Source organism: Hippopotamus amphibius, chromosome 6 (genome assembly GCF_030028045.1).
Source record: "Hippopotamus amphibius kiboko isolate mHipAmp2 chromosome 6, mHipAmp2.hap2, whole genome shotgun sequence".
NCBI lineage: Eukaryota > Metazoa > Chordata > Mammalia > Artiodactyla > Hippopotamidae > Hippopotamus > Hippopotamus amphibius.
The window spans coordinates 153471389-153489983 of record NC_080191.1 but is presented as its reverse complement, the minus strand read 5'-3'; the positions used below and the strand labels follow the sequence as shown (position 1 = coordinate 153489983).

At 38.1% G+C, this 18595-nt stretch overlaps 1 long non-coding RNA gene across 2 annotated transcripts in view; it reads right to left on the bottom strand.

The window, feature by feature from the left end:
- LOC130855793 (uncharacterized) overlaps positions 1 to 16616 on the bottom strand; it is a 245061-nt gene extending 228445 nt beyond the window's left edge. For both annotated transcript variants that reach the window (XR_009054377.1, XR_009054378.1), the window contains exons 1-2: positions 16531 to 16616; positions 15501 to 15653 (exon numbers count right to left, since the gene is read on the bottom strand). This is a non-coding gene — a long non-coding RNA (uncharacterized LOC130855793). The remainder of the gene's footprint in view (positions 1 to 15500; positions 15654 to 16530) is intronic.
- Positions 16617 to 18595: the final 1979 nt, after the last annotated feature.

The window sequence follows — 18595 nt, the reverse complement described above, 5'->3', positions numbered from 1 at the left end:
AAAGTCACAATTCAAAAGGGAAAACCATCTACATACCTATTCTCCTTTTTATCCCAGGTCACCCAGAAGGACAGAGCATTCCTTGAGCACTTGTGCTCTATTCAGTGTGCTCCTGGATTAGAAACAAGGGTGATATTCCCCTTACCTCAACAGAGCTTTGCCTAAAAAGTCACTGTAGCATAATAGTAGGTGGCCTTGGAGTCAGACTGTCCAGATTCAAACCTTGTAAACTGGGTAACCTCTCTAAGCCTCAGTTTCAGCATTAGTAAAGTGGCAACAATAACCAGCACCTCACTCACTGACAGAAGCAGACAACTTGGCTCATGCTAAGAATTCAATGAATGTTAACTGTTGTTGCTGGAAAAGAAAAACAAGATGTGGTGGTATGTATCATCATATTAGCATCACCTATATGCAAGTAACAGTCTTCTAGTCCTCTCCTGGAAACTTTGAGAAGCATGAAAATATAAAGCATATTTCCTAAAATTAAACACCTTTAATATCTTGAAATAGAAAAGACAGAAATATATTTTTAAAATAAATTAAAATAGTCTGGCTTTCAATGAAACAGAAAACCAGAAAGAGGATGGTATTCCTCCCCTGATCTGGGCGGGCCAGTCCATTAACATACTAAAACCACATCCCACATGGAGTCTGAACTCACAGTCCCTAAAACTGTGGAGATTTCAACTGCTTGCTTTTTGACTAATAAACCAAGTAAACTAAAACATAGGACAATACCACACATGTATCTGGGGCACTATTTTACCTGTTGGATTTGTAATACTAATTTTAAACTGAATTTCAAATTTAAGATGTATTCTTTAGTTGTAAAATTGTGGTTATTAGTGTTGAACTCTGCTTTCTCATCTTTTTTTGTCCTTTTTCTAGATGTAATTGGAATTTTTAAATTTTTAAAATAGGGACGTGAACAAGATAGACTCTAAAGTCATTTCTTTTTTAACCTTTTGTTATTCTATGAATTCCTCAAATATCAAACTCCATGTTACATTTTTAGCAATCAAGGAAAATAGTTTTGAGAAGAAGTTGAGAGGAGCTATGTCTCTAAAGCCAAGAGTTGTTTATTTCAACTACAGGCAGAGCCTTTTCATAATTTTGTAAAAAAGCCACAAAATAAGAAACAGCCTCTAATCTCTGTGTCACTTGCAAATAAGGGACAATTATGATTGAAAAGAAGCCAATGAGGGCAGCAGGGAGATTCCAGAGAGCATAAGACACTGGGCAGAATCCTAGAAGCAGATGGTGTGTGGTGCAGCTGAGGGTAAGGAAACAGCGAGGTGAAACTGTTTTCAAATATTTAAACCCCCCACCCTGCTCTACCCCACTTCAGAGTCGAGGTATTTTCTAATCTTCACATACTGCATCCTGTCAGAAACTGTGGTAGCTTTTCATCTTCTGCAGCCCAGCTTTTTCTCACCTCTTTTCACACATCCTGTGCTTTTCATACATATCACATTCAGATTACCACATGTACATCCACCACTACACAGGGCAGTGTAGGGAAAGCAATCTAAGTAATGATTACCATTTACAATTCTATAGAAGCTGCTTCCCTACACAGTCAATAAGCAGCCTGACTGGTTTCTCTCTGTGCAATAGGCTTCATTATCCCTAAGGTTGTATCTAAAAAAAAAAAAAAAAAAAGTTCTGATATATTCCACTCAACCATTTGGCAGATCCCTTTAATTTAAAAATGAAAGGAAAAATATTCATTTAAGAAAGCACTGTATTCATGTGAATATTTGGAGATTCTTAGCTATGCTATATATGGAGTAACTGTCTTGAAACTGACTATAAGAATTAATTCAATCTGTTTGCAGAGACTTATCAGGAGCCTACCATTTAAGCTATTTCATCAACCACTACAGAAGGCATGATCGATTGTTCCTGTTCTTCAAAGAATTTACAATCTAGTTGGAGAAGAAAATTAAAATTGAAATAATATTTTTAACTGGTAAAAATATGATTAATTGTTAAAAAATGTAACAGTGTAAAACTACACAAGGACAATGTAACAAGACATGTTTACGTAATGGATGGTACACAGTGATGAGTTCAGAGGAGGCGGTACCTCTGTGCCATGTGATGGGCTGCTAAGGCTTCACAGCAGGGGTGGTATTTGCCCTGGGCCTGATCAGGCATGTAGACTTTGGACTGGTTGGGAGGAGGAGGAGGCTAGGTTCCCAAGGGAAGCAAGAGTAGGGAAAACAAGGGGGAAATATCAGAGGTAGATACTTGCAGGGAACGTTCAGAAACCACAGCTAGCTGGAGTTGAAGTATCATGCAGAGGAGCAGGATTTGGTGATGAAAAGAGAGTGTCTGCATTAAGACAACCTAAAGAGATTTGAGTCTACCATATTTCTCTAATTACATTTTCTCAGCCAATAAATAATATTTGTTAAGCTCCTATTATATACAAGGCACTGTCAGGGATGGAGGAAGGCAGGGGAACAAAAGGGAAAGATCTAATTCAAGCTTAGGAGCTAGTCATAGAAACAGGAAATGTTAACAATGCAAAACATACTAAACAAAACCAAAAAAAAAAAAGGAAGGTGAATTTGCAAATAATTACTCCATCTGTAGAGGAAACCAATTATTTTGTCTGCTAAATACCTTTTCCTTTTTTCTGAGAATGAAAGAGCCTTTCTTTACTCCTGAGTATTGTTCTCTCAGCCCCTCCAACTAGTCCTGTTATATCCACAGGAGCTACCATTTCTTCTACAGTCCTGCTCCCCTGGCCATAACTGATTTGTGAGGAATGAGTCTTAGCAGTATGTAAGCCCCTGGTTCCAGTTTCTTCCAGGAAACAATTACATCCTTGCTTGGTTTTTCAATCTTTTTATCAATAACATGAGCATTCTGCTAATAAAATTCCCCCTTTGATAAAGCTAATTCAAATTGGATGTCACTTGCAATTCAAAGAGTCTTATTAAAATTCTAAGTGATTAAAATCTGCTTTGTCTTATAATTGTTTGCATTCCTTCCTTCAAACTTCTGGGTTTGCATTCTTTCCTTCAAACTTCTGGGTGTTCCTCACTCATCTTTGTGTCACCTAAAGAGCCTACGTCTGTGATTTGTACTAAGCAGACAGAATTAGGTGCAAAATACTAATTGCAGTAACAGATACTCCCAACTCTTATATGCTTGACACCTTACAAGTTTATTTCTCAGTTCCATAATTAGGTGTTCTTCATGGAGAAGTGGTAATCCTCTAAGTGATATTTCTGGAACTGGCTCCTCTCATCTTGTAGCTCCATCCCCCATGACCATTGTTTCCTGTTCTGGATTCTCTATGAACAGGAGCAGAAAGAGTGAAGAAGACTCCTTCTTCTTAACCACCTGGGCCTAGCGACGACATCTCTTCTGCTCTCATTCCACTGGGACATGAAGGCTGCCAGCTCTTGGCAGCAACTCTACCCCACTGAAAGTAGTCAGTCATTTGTGGTGAGAAACTACCTATGTCTCTCTACAATGAAAACTACAAGACTGCTGAAAGAAATCAAAGAAGACACGAACAAATGGAAAGACATCCTCTGTTCATCGATCAGAAGAACTAATATTGTTAAAATGTCCAAACTATCCAAAGTCATCTACAGATTCAACACAATCCCCATCAAAATACCAAAGGCATTCCTCATAAAAATAGAGGAAACAATGCTAATATTTGTGTAGAACTACAAAAGACCCTGAGTAGCAAAGCAATTCTGAGAAAAAAAAAAAACAAAATCAGAGATGTTATGCTTCCAGATTTCAAACTATACTACAAAACTCTAGTAATAAGAACAGTATGGTACTGGCACCAAAACAGACACATAGGCCAATGAAACAGAACAGAGAGCCCAGAATTAAATCTCAGCAAATGCAGTCAACTAGTATTTGACAAGGATGCCAAGAATACCCAATAGGGAAAAGATAGTCTCTTCAACAAATGGTGCTGGGAAAACTAGAGAAACATATGCAGAACGATGAAATTGGATCCCTATCTCACACCGCTCACAAAAATTAACTTGAAATAGATCAAAGACTTAAATATAAGACCTGATAACATAAAAATCCTAGAATAAAACAGAAAAGAAACTTCTTTACATTAGCCTCAGCAATGACTCTTTTGATATGATGTCAAAAGCACAAAAAACAAAAGCAAAAATCAACACATAATACTACATAAAATTCAAAAGCTTCTACACAGCAAAAGAAACAATTAAAATGAAAAGGCAAACTACAGAATGGCAGAAAATTTTTGCAAACCATATACTGGATAAGGGGTTAATATCCAAAATTTGTAAAGAACTCATACAACTTAACAGAAATAAAATCTAATTTAAAAATAGGTAGAAGAACTAAATAGATATTTTTCCAAAGAGGACATCACAGTGTACAAGAGGTACATGAAAAGATGCTCAACATCACTAATCATCAAGGAAATGCAAATCAAAACCACAATTAGATATCACCTCACTCTTGCTGGAATAGCTATGTATCAAGAAGACTGGTGAGGATGTGGTGAAAAAGGATCCCTTGATGCACTGTTGGTGGAAATGTAAACTGATCCAACCACTATGGAAAACAATATGGAGGTTCCTTGAAAAAATAAAAATAGATCTACCATACGATTCAGGAATTCCACTTCTGGGCATATACCCACAGGATATGAAAACAAGATTTCAAAGAGATATATGTACACAATGGAATATTATTCAAGCATGAGAAAGGAGGATACCCTGCCATTTGCAGAGACACAGATGGACCTTGAGCATATTATGCTAAGTGAGATAAGTCAGACAGAGAAAGACAAGTACTGAATGATCTCACCTATACATAGAATCTAAAAAGTCAAACTCATAAAAACAGTGAGTGAAATGGTGATTACCAGGGGATGGGAGGCAAGAGTATAGAATTAATGCTGTTTAAGGGTGCAAACTTGCAACAAGTAGTAAGTTAAACCATAGAGATCTAATGCACAGTGTAATGAATACAGACGGCAATATTATACTACAATCCTCAAACTTGCTAAGAGACTAGAACTTAACTATCCCAACCACTAAAAAGAAAGGATAATAATGTAATGTGATAGAGGTGCTAAATAGTGCCACAAGGGCAATCATATTACAATATATAAATGTATCAAGTTAACACATTGTACACCTTTTAATTTACACAATGTTATATGTCAAATATAGTTGATTAAAAAAGAATAGCCATCTCTCCCACAAAGACATTCAAGAAATGATTGAATTTATCAGAAAGAAGGGGGGTGGGGGGGGGGAGAAAGAAACCCTCTAGAGCAAAGTGAAGAAAAATTTCACTATGAGTTAGAGATAGGGAAAGATGGCTTTTCAAAGACCAGGGATTGAGCATTTTTCTTGCATTTTCTTAACTATACAAAACCCACTGGAAAACATTATAGATCACAAATAAAAATGTAGAGGAACTCCTGCTGACTACCTTAATGAAAATGCAACACATCTAACATACATTTAGAAAAATTCTTCCAAATTATCAGCCTTGGAGTCTAAACTGCATATGTCCAAGTTCATGTCTCTAGCAGTTTTCTTTGTCAAAATTCTCTTCACAGAAACCACATAAAAGCACAGAGCAATCTGCCAAAGACTTAAATGGCTGGAATTTCAAGGATGCAGATAGCTTCTTAAAATGGCTGTTTCTTCTACTGAATTGAATCCACCCACCTTTCTCTGTGGGGGCAATGAGGGAAAATGTACAACCCTTGGAACAAAGAGGAAACAATCCAAAGTCTTTCTGGAGAGTCTCCAAATATATTTAAATTAATTTTTTTTTCTCCTGAAAACATTCTAAGCACAAACTCCTATGGCATTAAAGTTGGATTCAATCAACAAGTGAGGTTCTGGAGCAGATCTCCATACTCAGGGGAAGGGAAGAGAATGGGGGAGATAGAAGCTTCCTAACACAAGGCTGGACTCCGGTCATGAAGGGCCCTGGGACCCCCCCGAATAGTATAATGGCAAGTTCTCTGGCACTAAAGGTAACTTCCGAAGGACATGGCCATGTTTCATTTGTCTTTGTGTTTCTAGTTCTGAGCACAGTACCTGACACCTGGCTCCCAGGGCCCTTCACGACTGGAGTCCAGCCTTGTGTTAGGAATCTTCTATCTCCTCCTTTCTCTTCCCTTCCCCTGAGTATGGAGATCTGCTCCAGAACCTCACTTGCTGATTGAATCCAATTTTCATGCAGTAGGAGTTTGTGCTTAGAATGTTTTCAGGAGAAAATATCCGATAAATATTTGGTGAATGAATAAATGAATTGAACTAGGATTTAGTTATTATAGCTTGGATGCAAGGTGATCATTTGGCCTTAACAACACTGAAAAAAAAAATCTAAAACTGCTGAACAAGACTGGAGCAAAACAAAGAAAAGACATTCAATGCTAAGTTTCTTTAAATGTTTTTAGTTGTAAACCGGTGTGGTCTCAGAATCAGGAGCAAAGATGAGTTACCAAGCAGAGGTCAAAAGGATTTAGCTAATTAGGTGGGATGTTGAATCAGGAAGCTGAGGAAGTTATTACTTTTAAATTATTGTACAACCTAATTGGAAAAGGTCAAGAGTAGTCAAAGACAGGATTTCTTTACTCCCAGCTCATTTATGTTTCTCCAAAAAGTGGAATCAGCCTGGAGCACAACTGTATAGTAGTCCTCATTCCCTCATCTCCCCTTCTGTCATCTTCCTGCAGTCAGCAAGTGCACCTCCACGTGTCCAATGGCTTTGCATTTTCCCCACGCAGCCACCCCTTACCTCCCAGGTCTTCCTCTTGCTTCAGACGTCCCCATCCTAAATGTTCTCATCTTGCATCTCTCAGTCATTCACACTCTGCTCTTGGCTGGTGAAAGCTGCCTAAATTTATTAATCTGCTCATGTATTCAGAAAGGGCATTAATAGCATATTCAGGTAAAATATAGTTTCTTTACTGGTGCCTTCTGGAGTCAAGGCCTTTATCCAATGGAATATCTCTAACCATGAAAGTTTTCAAGTGAAGTAAGGCCACTGGGGAGGAGATCATGGGGCAGACTGAACTTTTACTGCCCTTTAAATCACACCAGGAAAGGCAGCTACTCTTTGTATCAGATTTGGAGACCTGGTCATCAAACTCCTTTAAAATAGCAACTGTCCTGGTTGAATCAACACTGCAAGACCTCTCATGGCAAAACCTCAGCACCAGGCCAGTAAGAAAGATAACAGTTGCATTAGCTGATATCTTTTCAAAAGAGTGCCTGAGTCATTTCCCTTTAGACCTCTTGACTCTTTTATTTCTGGTTATCTCAAATGCTTCTTATAAATTAATAGTTGAAAACACACAGCAGTGCTCTGTGATGTCCTTTATACACTCCTTCAAAAAAAAAAATTCACCTAGATAGTTTAAAGAACAAAACTGAACTTCCCCAAGATTATAACTGTGACCAAGCCACACCAGCCTCCAACGTTACTTATAACCGAGAGACATCCTGCCACAATTCCACGAACAGTTTGAAGGTAATTATATCTAAAAAGAACTACAAATTACCAGGCTGGCAAGTTAATAAAAGGTAATTATTAAAAAAATAAATAAATAAATAAAAGGTAATTATTGGCAATATGATGTAGGCCCATGAATTTTACCCGTTTTTCCTTTCCTATTGTCACTACTATTCCTTTAAATCTTTTCAGAAACAATATAGAATATAAGTGAATTTACAGAAATATATATATATACATATATCTCTATATATACATGTACACATATATTCATACATATGTCAAGTCACTTTTCCTAGAAACATTCCCAAAGGAAGCTCCTTTCAAATGTCTCCTCTTCAAAATAACAAAGTAGGTTATAGTCTTTGTTGCAAATTATAACAGTCTCACATATTCAACAGACAGCTCTATTGAAACTCAACCAAATATACTTTCCTTCTTGAAAACTGAACAATGATAACAACAGAAGAAAGACTCTAGCATTGATAAGGAATGTATACTTAAACCAAGCTCATGCATTTTACAGAGGAAGATAAGTGAGTTCACCCTGAAGTCTATAGGCCAAAGCTAATCAAAATATTCAGGGGTTCTCCTTACAGTAGCTGATTAAACTTACTGACTTATCTGGTACCCCCATGAAACCCACAGATCAGCCTTAGCAAACAGAAGACATGGAATTAGACATATAATGAACTGTATTTATGAAGCAGAACCAGGGAAACCACTGCAAATGATCAGAGATGACAGAGGGGAAATAAAAAGAGAAATCAAGCAGACAAGAACCATCCTTTATAAGCTCTGACACCTGAGGATATCACTCTGCAACCTCACAGTTTAAAAATAATAGTCAGAGTGGTGGTGTTGAGTCATAAAGGAAAGCTTAGGTCACATCCGATAGACTCTGTTTATTAAGACAGGGAGGTGAATAACACACTTAGGTAATTACACACTAAAAATGGTTTTCAGAGAGTTTTGATACGTAAAATGTATCTTTAAAAAAATGAACACTGAAAGATCTTGATTCCTCAATGCTAATCAACACATGAAGTGTTAGTGTGTCAGCTAAGCAAGTTTAAGAAATTGAAAATAATAGAGGAAGAAACTGTCTTAAAAAGCTATTCTATTATTTTTTAATCCACTTTTGTTACTTTAAAGTACTTAGACAATTTTTAATTTTAGTGGAACTGTTTTAATAAATATGAATTAGATAAGCATGTTTTTATATTACTATACTAAAAGTTGAAGAATAATGCTTCTAAAAAGCTTCAAGATATTTATCTCAGTCATTTATTCAAGTGTACGGGGCACACTTCTTGGTTCAGGGGATAGAGCAAGTGAAAAGTTTTCATTTATTCAAACAATCTGCCCCTGGCCCCATAACAATTTTGCTTTTCACTAAGAGTTTATATAAAAAAAAAAAAACTTTGGTTTGCCATTCAAACTCTTGTAGATTTTAAATCAACTCTGTTTATATAAAGTAGCCATTGTGCCAAGCAGAGTCCTAGCCTCAGGAAATATCCAGATCAACTTAAACCCATCCATGATCACCAGGGCTCAGAGCCCAGCCCTGAAGAAGCAGATAAACACACAGTCACTGCAGTAGAATAAGTGCTATGTTAAGAGCTAAAAATACACTGCTTGTTATGAGAGCAATGGCAAAAGGAGGGAGCAGGGTTTAGTGTGCATATATACGTAGACGAATATATGTGCATATGAATGGGGATAATTTGTTTTGACTTCAGGGACAGGTAAATAATACTGACGCTCTCCTTCATGAAAATAAAAACATGGCATAGTAAGGCAGGATTATAGCATCTATACCATCAGGTAAACCTGGACTGGAAACCTGGTTCTGCCACTTACAAATTCTGCAGCCTTGAAGTGGTTACTTGACCTCTCTGAGCTTCTGTTTTCACCTATAAGATAAAGGTTACTACAGTACCAATTTACAGGGTTTTCAAAGCCCTTCTTACAGGAGAATCAAAAATCATTAATTATGTTTCTTTATTATTGATATATAAATGTTCTTTAAAATAGTCTGTTGCTCACCACACATTCTGAATATTCTGTTTTTCATCTTAAAATTTGGTCTAAAGTATTGTGTTCAAGAATGTAAACAAGGAAGGGGTTGTGGCCTTCAAACACACAGGTATGCATGCCTGAAAAAGCAACAAACAGCCAGGAAGGGGTAAGAGCTTTAGCTTTTCTGGAAGCTCTCCTGGGTGCCCAGATATTTTTAGATTATTTTTTAAATGGAAAACAGACACACACACCAAAAGGCACAAAACAAACACCCAGAAATATTTTGCTTCAGTTTTACATGGGTTATTTTTACAGATCTGTCTTGCTGTGTGCATTCCATTGAGAATGAACTGAATCCGTGCTATTGCTTCCATGGAAACCTGTTTCTTTGTGATTGGCTGAGCGGTATCCAGGCGCTTCAGCAATATCCCAGAAAGTACAAGTACTGTTAATATTTAACAGATGAAGTAAAACCTACCAACCCCATGGCATTTATTATGCAACTCACTAATAATAAAGAGATTCAGATCCATCCTAACATTTTCTCACCCTCTAAATATCCTTGTGAGGTTTTTTCCTTGTTAACCTGACCTACAGAGAAAAAGGAATGAAGAGGGGGGAGGGGAGGACAGGACCTAGAAGGGGCATGAAACCTTGAGTGTGTGATAAAACCTTATTGTACCTGTAATTGCAACTACCTCTATTTCATTTCTTTTATTTCAAGACAGAACTGGTTTACAAAGAGAAAAATGATATGCCCAAAAGGAATGTTTTGCCAATTTACATTTGATCATGATTGAAAAAGAGAGTATCATGTCACCTAAGACAATTTATATCACCACGAGCATGCTTGTGTGATTAACCAAGTAAGATGAGGCAAGTGATACAAATCAAATAGCCCAAAGGAGACAATGTATATTTACCAGTGTCGGTGGGAAACTGTTTTCTTTAAGCATATATGATTTGAAACTCCCAATGTGACTTGTATTAAGAAAAGCATTCATATCCAAAAAAAAGAAAAGTCCCATTTTGCAAAAGAATTAAACTTCCAGGTAATCATTTTTTCTAAAATATTTATACTGCCTGGTTCCTTGGGAACTCTTCCAGTGTTTTAAAAGTTTTATTTATACCACAGCTTGAGGAAATCCACAACTTAACAGGGGCAACAGTACTGAAAACAGCCAGGGTTTTTTAGTGTTTCCATATATTATCATTTCATTTAGAATATTCTTATTTGACTGTCTTGAGATTGAGTTTCTCAACTCCCAGGAGAGGATATAATTTGAAAGCCTGAACATAAATGTTTAGGTTAAAAACCTTAAAAATGATAAGGGGAAAGATAATATATTTTGAGCTTATATACAAATGACTCTATAGAGATGTGTCAGTTTTGTGTATAAATAAAAAAAGAAATCATGTTAGGAAGTGCTACTGGTCAAAATCACTGAACTACATCTAAAGCCGATATTTGCTGATAGCCCAGAAAGATAGCTGTCCATGTGCTTCCTATGAATCTTTAGTTGAAAAATAGGGTAGGTTTAAAATTGTATGTAATAGTATTTCAGCTTTGATAAATTAATGTAAATTTGTAAAAGAGTTAAAAAAAAAAAACCATACGTTAAGATACTAACCATGATTATCACTGGGAGCTTATAGTTGATTTTTGTGGGATTTTTTTCTTTAACTTTATACCTTAGTCTCTCCACACTATTCACACAAAATATGTGTTATTTAAATAGGAAAAATATTTTTTTGAAAGAAACTATCAGCGGTCTTTTCATGTTTCTTTGTAAGGACAATTAAACCTTAAATATATAATGAGCCTTACAAGTGTTAAAGTATCGTTCATCCATTATCTCATTCCAGGCACATGATAGCCTGGGAGGAAGGTATTACAGAGCTCCGACTCTCACTCACAGATAAGGGAAATGAAGGCCAAAGTCAGCCAACTTTGCAGGATGGCAGAGGACATAAGAGTCAGAGCTTGAAGAGCATATCTGGTGTCATGGGGTCCCTGTCTCCCAATATTTATATATGAGATATATTACATTGATCCTTTTCACATCTCTTTAAACTAAATTATAAGTCCATTTTCACATCTTAATTTCTTTGTATTCTGTTCCTGCATGTAACACACTACTAAGAATCAAGCAGATGTTTAATAAACATTTTTAATTAACTTACAACAATCCTTTTCTCTTTGTATATTTTAAAACATTTATTTATGCAACTAAACATATTTACTAAAGAACTGACAGCACTTCGATTTTTTCTTTAAACTATTTTCTAAAGTTTGAAACTCTGGGGTTTTAAATATATATATAAACTTTGCTGACCATCCACACAGTTTTAGAGGAAAGGACACAGGAAAAGAATAACATGAACATTCACTAAGCAGTTTATAAAGAGTAATGCCTAGCAAGGGTAAAGAGGCATTGCATCAGTGCCAGCTCTACAGGCCCAGGGGGAAGTGGAGAGAGAGAGAGAGGAAGGCAGGTACTCTCCATCCAGCCATTTTCCCAGGCTAGTCTCAGAGTGAGATCAGCAGTCAGGAAAAATGGAATTCTAAGGGACAGTCCCAAGATACACAATAGAGAAGGGGGAAATGAAGAGACAAACATCCCAAGATGTCAGGATGAACAAGATACCACCTAGAGTTTCAAAGTTCCTTTCCTGGGTTGCTCATTTGCTGCAAAGGATCTGCATCAGCAGAGTCACTGCAAGTATAGATGAATAAACTAGAAAAAGGTACTGCTTCCTCCCAGCAGACACAATCTTGACCAAAGAGTGCACTTGGTGAGTGAACTGGGGTTTGGATTATGCCCCTACTTGTTCCCTGACCAGGGACTCCCACAGTAAGCAACCTGTACAGCTGTATGCTGCAGTTCTGTGCATGAACTGGAAATATGACCAAACTGGGTCAGCCTCCAACTGAACCAACCGGAAGATATTTCTGACTCCTTGCCAACAAAGTATCCTTTTGTTTAATAGATAAACATACACACACATCTGATACGTAACAGAGACAAAGAGATGATCTGTAGAATCCAGAGGTAAATGAATTCCTAGTTAAAAGGAGAATGGATACCCCTCACAGAGTATGGTAATGACAAATAAGATAATACACATCGAGCACAGACACAATGCCTAGTGTGAATCATTCAGTAAAATATTGGTTCTCTGCCATTTCCGCCAGAAACTTCAGATAACGCTGCTGTTACAGGGTAACTTTTTAAAATCCAACTCTTTCTTGCCATAAATCACAAAGCCTTCATATTTCCCCACTTAGGAACAAACTTTATTCCCTCCCTCACCGTCATCCTGTATACCAAGTACACTTTAGAGTAGCAGGCAGTATGCCACAGACACTGAACCCATCTGGAAGAACTGTGAATTAGTTTTGTATGATATGTTAGTACAAAAATCAAAGCCAGCTCTGACTTTACATTTTATAATAAAACAAAAATTTGGCCCATGTTTGCAAAAATTTTGCTAACATTTGCTACGGGTCTGTGATTGTCATTAACCCATAGATAGGAACCCATCTCAAAGACAAAAGATTCCAGATCGGCTGAGAGCCAAGCAGAAGTCAGGCATATATTCCAAACGTCACTGACCCTGAAAAACATGAGAACTTGATGCACAAAATTGTGCAGGGAAAAATGTGCAGAGTCGTATCTTTCAACGAACTTGGGTCACAGTCTTTCCCGCAGCTCTTCTATCTCTTCCAAATGAACCCCAGAGGCAGGTCAGTTGTTTCTGAATGTTTACCATGGCTTCTGGGGTGCATGGGCTCTCTCCTTCCCTGTAGCTTTGTAGTTAAAAAACTGTAAATATGCAGAGAAGTCACCTGCCATATCTTGACCAAATTAAAAGGCAGTCGTAAAAAGACAGCATGCTCTGTTCGTATCCTCAGTCCTGGCCTTGATTCCCACACTGGCACGAGCGATGCTGTTTCCAAAATCCTCTCTCTAAGGCCACAGCCGTCTCAGAACTTCTGAACCCTGGAATCGCACAAGTAGACAATGACCCCCAAGGTGTTTGTTTATATTTTATTAAAATGTCATGTAGCCAGATTTTTCTGACCTGGTATAGCTTTAACCAGGGATAATTTTTAGAGGATGAAACTCAAGGCAATGATCTAACATGTGGTATCTTAATAAATGGGAAATATGTACAAATCAGAGAACTATCATAAAGGCAAGTTTGAAAATAATTGAGACCATTATACAGAATACGGGTCAAATACCAGAATTAGGCAACCAAACTCAGCAGGATAATATATATAAAACAACACAGTGCAGGTATTTTAAAGCTAGAGAAAGAAAAATAGATTTTTTTAAGAACAAGGCAGGGGAGGAAAAGATAACAGAAGACAAGTTAAGAGCTTAAGTCTCTTTGGGTCCCTCTGAGTTGTAACAGCTCCCCAGCTGAGTGTAACAGGTGAGACCAGATCTTCCAAGGTGCCAAGCAGAGAGGAAAACAGGACCCAGGCTTTGCCTCCATCCTTCAACTCTCACCCAATATTGTACACTCCCGCCATCTGGTTGACTTTTGGTACTAATGAAGGACACAAGTGCCTCTTTTCACACAACTCCAAATCTCAAATCTCATTTTCACTCACACCCATAGGTAAAGCAGTGGCCACTACTATGATGCTTAAAAAAAAAAAAACCTCAAAAATAAATATATGATTAGTCATAACTAAATTTCATTGTTCGTATATGACTTATCTGCCCTGCCATACACATTAAACACCAAGTCTAGGTCAATTCACTGCTTTGTAATCCACAGGTCCCAGCCCAACACCTTGAATAAAGGAAATGCTTAGACATTTATTCATCTATTTACACCACATCCATATATTTTCCTAAGTTCAAAGTTATTATTGATATTTAATTAAGAAGAAATTTATAGCCATTTAAAATGCAGAAAAGAACAGTTTCAGCACCATTCTGTTTCCCCCTGCATGACCTTTGCATTTGTTCAGTCCACAAGGGTAGGAGTGAGGTATCTTGCTAAATGTCCCCAGGATATCAGAGTAAAGACAACAAGGTGTCTGCCCACCAGAATCTAGCTAGGAAGACAACAAAGTGAGCAAATGATTGAAACAATTTAATTTTTCATTGTTAGTAGTTTTGCCTCTAAAATGGTCTAGAAAGAGGGTGCTAGTGGGATTCCAGATCAGGAATTATCAATTAGCCTCCTCCTGCAGCTCCAGGACTCTGGGGTTCCCAGGGGAGATACAATCACAAAAACATGCTAGCTGTGCACATAGTCTTCATGATCCAGGGATTCTATCAAGTTCAAGACTGATTCCATGCACGTGACAGATGCTCTACACTTGCTGCTCAAAACAAAGGTGGGCTGGGACAGACAACTTTTGAGCTATCAGCTCTTTGAGTAGGCTATGGGAGCATAAACGTGAATAACACCTACTTTTCTTGATAAAAAGTCCAGTTTCCCAGTTAGCCTTCTCAGGGCAAGGGAACCCCTCCCAAGACTCAGGCAGGCCCAAGGCAATCTCACTGTACCATCTGAATTCGAAGAGAGATAGTCCACTAAAATCTAAGATAGGAGGATAGAATATTGGCTAAATTATCTCTGAACTATTCCCAAGGTCTAGACAACATCTGATGCATAGTAAGCCCTCAAGAAAAGTTTGTTAAATGAATAAATAAGTTAATGAATCAGGATAGGACCTAAAGCAATGACTCTGAAGAGAAGACACCAAACAGAGACCAGAGGTCACACAAAGTAAAAGGAGTCTTCTATCTATGCTCATAGAATTGAAATTTACACCACCACCCCCTTGGTCCAATACAGTCCTTGGTATTGACCTTTCTTCTTGGAATGAATGAGAGGAGAAATCAGAGCTCTCCCTAGAGATGGGAGGATGTGCAAAGATTTATTTGAGAAGTGTGCTCAAAGTATTGCTGGGAATACAGCAGAAAACCAGAGAATGCACTTACTTCATTCAGCCTTAGGGTTAACGAAGGCTTCTTGGAAGTGGGGCCATTTGAGCTACTTACATTCCATGTGAACCACAAAGCCTGCCCTTTAGAAGTACTTTGCTCTTGGACTTAAAGAGGATAGCAATGAGAACGATGACTTCATACTTTCCCCTATGAAAAACAGAAAGAAAGAACAAATGACAACAACAAAATTATCACAGACATCAAAGACTATTTCCTGGTGACCTAACCCTAAACTATGTATGCTGACAGCTTACTCAACAGTTCAACAATAAAAAAATTTTTGTTTCAAATAAAAATAAAAATTTAAGAAGAAGTCAAGTATGGCAGGGAATATGGTTTAAGAATTTAACTTTGAGGGTTAATTGTGAAAGAATGAAAGCTGCTTTTCCTTACCTTCATCTCAAGCAGAGAGCAAGGATTTGTAACCCGGATGTCAACCCAAGGAAGAGAGCTTCAGAAGTTTAGGCTCCCAAAGTAAACAGCTGAATCATTCAAGATGGGAAAAGCTCAGAAGTTTCTGAAAGACATGATTCTGTCCTAGGGGAACTGATGCCCTTGCAATGTGGGACTGCTATGAAATAACATGAAGTCGAGGTCTAAACCCTGGGCTCTGTGGCTCAGGAGGGCTCAAAGATACAGTGGCCAGGTTGGACACGTAGACTGTGCCACCAAATCCAAATGCTTTTCAATGAGCCACTACAGCAGCCAGACCCTTCCTCATATTTTCTGGAAGGTATAAGACACTCAGTTTCCTTGAATGACCAAAAGAAGTTGCAGGGCAAAAACAGATGAGATTAAATTCTCAACAACCTAGCAGGGTCAGCAGGGAACAGAGCCAGATTTATTTGAACATGAAGAAATATAACACTTCCTGCTCCCAGAGTTGAGGAGCCAATTTATACTCATTTTTAAGTTTGACCAAAGTTCTAAAACAAAGTCAACCTTTTAAAAAACAAAACCAAGCCCCTAGATCTTTCTAAATGAACTGGCAGAACTCCACATGCTGCAGAGTACCTGTATTTACCTCAGACACAGCAAGTCAACCAGAAAACCAGCCAAGCTTGATAAGTTTATCCAATTCCAACCTTCCCAGAGCTGGAAGAATGTCTGTCTCAAGCAGTTTCAGTTACTGGCCTGAGATGACCCAAGGACTTCCTCCCACTAACAACCATTCAGAAAGAGGGGGGAAGATCCACCCACTGAAATTCCCTCCTTGGCCAATCACACACTTAACTAGACAAACAGGAACAGAGTAGCTAATGTTTAAACATTATGTTACATGGCAACGTTAAAACTCATGTTTTCTTTTGTATTTTTTTTTCACAGAACATATTAACAATGTCTAAGGGTAGCAAGAATTCCATAGGGACATTTCACTTTTCTAGATAGCAGGCATTTATTGGTTCTTGAATGCTTGATACAAGGCAGAATTTCTGGCTTATTGTGTTAGATAGAAAGAAAAGCATTCTGAATCAAAACAGAGGGGGAACTGCAAAATGAATTCCAATGAAACATGAGCAAGCTAGCACAGCTAAGTAGGTTTTGTTATGACTTAGCATTCAAGGGATGGGGAAAAAATAAAAAGCAAGTATCCAATTGTTAACTCAAGACTTCTCAGCTCCCCTGTCCTGCAATCAATTTGCCAAATGCCGTTTTTCTTCTCTAATCCCATTTTTCAATATCTCATAACTCAAACCTGATTGATCACTTAGTCACATCAGCCTAAACTCATTAGGCCAATTAACTTAGAATGTATGTCATAGAGAATCAGGCTTTCACAGAGCCATCAGCTGCTGGGCTTCTAAACATTCCGCTACAGGGTCTCATTTCAAGGGCTGTGATCCTGCAGGATTTTTCAAAGGGGACACATTGCTGCTCAGAAGGACTTCTCAGGACACTATGGGGAAAAAAAAGTAGTAAAAACCAGAGCAATCTGACAAAAATAGGATGCCTTGTCACCCAAACCCTGAGGCAACTCACACATATGGTGCAGTATTTTAAACATGAAAAAATAGACGCTGTCTTTACAGCCTGGTGCTGTTAGGATAGCAACTCCCAGAGAGCACATCTTTCCTGGTACATGCCTGGAGAGAAGTATGGTTCTGAGGAAGTGTCTTATGGATTTGCTGGCAAGGTTGCATACAGGCAGAGGTGTAGATTCTGCAGGGCATTCTCTGAGGGGCAGGACAGGGGGCTGAGATCGTGCCACATGCTCGAGGCACGGTGTACCCTGATGAGGGGCTGAATCAGCCTGTAGGAAGGGGGCCTTTCCCTAATTGGTCCACAGAGGAGTCACATTTATGCAGTTTGTCTAGAGGGAATGCACTTCCTTATCTGCCAAAAGGCACTGTATATGCTAACATCTTGAGAACGAGATAGTAAATAGGTTGGATAATGATTTATAGTCCAAAAACCTGATGAGGCTGAGACTAGAGGAACTGTCACTTTCAGGAAATATCTTGAATTCACTTTAGCTCCTAAAGAGTCTCAGCCCCACCCAACTACAACCCTGGGATATTGGAGCTTTTGGAAAAAGCCAACCAGAGATATGATGCCAGCCCTAGGTTTCCTTCGGGAGGGGGTAGGAGTGTAGAGAAGAGGGGGAAGGACTGACATGTTTCATGTCTAACCTTGAGCATGTTTGAGGGCAAGGACTATGTCTTATTCACTATCGTACCCTTAGTACCATGCACTCAACAAATCTGTGTGGAAGGAATGTATTCAAATCCACTTTATTTTTTCATCTTGCTTGTGTTTTCAATAAAAGAGAGATGGTTAAACCTATCTTTTTTTTTTAATATATCCACAAAATTCAATCCTACATTATACTAGCAAATAAGGCACCTTTATGAACATTTTTCAAAATCTATTAAAGGATCACAGGACTTTAGAGTTAAAAATGTTTTAGTCTAATCTGCTTAGCTGCAAACAAGGCAGCAGGAATCTAGAGTTTAAATGATTTGTGGTTGACTTCACAACCAGCTGGAGGCAAAGCCAGAACCAGAGCTCAGAACAACAGATCCCAAACCCAAAGTCTTTCTCCAATGCTCTGAGACTGAGAGCAGGCACATGTATATACCTCTAACATA